Raw genomic sequence first — 1,612 nt, forward strand, 5'->3', positions numbered from 1 at the left:
AGCAGCTGGGCGATGGAGACCTTCTCCCCCAGGGGCCCCGGCCCGCCCATCTGTGGGAAGGAGGGGGTGAGGGGCAGGGCTGCCTCTGGGTGCCCCGCCGCCCATCCCCTGCTGTCCTCCCATCCCTCCAGACACCACGAGAGCAAGGGGCCACGTGGAAGCGACTCCCTGAGCCTTGATGTCACCTCTAACATGGGCTGATGGAGCCCAGACGGAGGGGAAGGCCGGTCCCTGGCATTCCCTCCCACACCTCACCTCTTATCCAGTGCCAGGAGGCCTGGAATGCAGCTCTGCCAGTTCCCAGCCGGAGGACTAGTCTGGGGACACAGAGATCTCTGCAGGAGGAGCTAGGTCAAGGGTAGGCACCGGGTTCCAGAATCTTCCAGGTGAGGAAAGTGAGGCTCTGAGAACGGCTCGCTCGGCAGCGCCCTCCCCAGGCTCCTGTGTCCAGAGGCAGAGCTTGGACCAGGGCATCCTTTAAGCCCGTGGTCGGCAAACTGCGGCTCTTTGGCCCCTTGAGTGTGGCTCTTCCTAAGCCTTAGGAGGACCCTAATGAAGTCAATAACAATGTACCTACCTATATAGTTTAAGTTTTAAAAAATTGGCCTCAGAAGAAATCTCAATCGTCGTCCTGTTGATATTTGGCTCTGCTGACGAATGAGTTTGCCGACCACTGCTTTAAGCTCCGTGCCCTGGACCGGCAGGGACGCAGGGACGGGGAGAATCCGGGAGCAGGGTGGCCCCTGCGTGGCCCCTGCCCAGCCCCTCCCCCAGCCCGCACCGGTCTACAGGATGCTCACCTCCCAGCCATGGGCTCCCCGTCCTGGGAGGGGCCTGTCCCAGCTGCCACTGTCCCCAGGACACACAGCCCGAATGAGTCGGTTAGGGCACTTTCTGTGAAGGAGGGAGGGGCTGTGGCTGGGGGTGTGGAAGTGAGGGGCCCGGCCCCTTCACGGGTGTGTCAGGGCAGAAAGGGAGCCAGTGGCCCCATCCGGGCCAGCTCTGTGTGGGAGGCTAAAGAAATGGGGAGGGCCCTGATTTCAAATTGGCCAGGAGCTTCCAGATCACCAAGTGCAGGCGAGGGGAGGGGAGGAGCCTTATACACACCCTGCCCCCACTCCCAAAGCCAGGTGAGGTGGTCAGGCAAGAACGGCCCAGCCGCGGGCGGGCTAAGAGGCCCGAGGGCCATGGAGGTGGTCACTGCTGTGGGCAACCGCCCCTTAAGGACAGAGATGCGCTTCGATGGCTGATTTTCAGCGCGAACGTGGGAGAAACAGCCCTGATGCCACGACGGAAGATTCCTGAGCAAATCCAGGTTCATCCACTGAACCTTCCAGAGCCAGGAGCACGGGCGATGGACGTGGAGGGTCAGGCCAGCTTCCTTCCTCCGGCCAAACCTGGGGATGAGCCAGCGGCCCACCAGGGGAGGTGGACACTGGGGCATGCCTCCACGCGGCAGAGCGGGGACCACCCTGCAAACAGCACTGTGACGTGTGGCCGCCGGAGTGGGAGACTGGAGACGGAGGGCAAAAGGGCTCTCGCCCCGCGGTTCCCTCTCCCTGGAAATCTAGGAAGGAGAGCGCCAACCCGCAGCCAGAAAGAAGAGCAGCAT

Source organism: Myotis davidii, unplaced genomic scaffold, assembly GCF_000327345.1.
Source record: "Myotis davidii unplaced genomic scaffold, ASM32734v1 scaffold609, whole genome shotgun sequence".
Lineage (NCBI taxonomy): Eukaryota > Metazoa > Chordata > Mammalia > Chiroptera > Vespertilionidae > Myotis > Myotis davidii.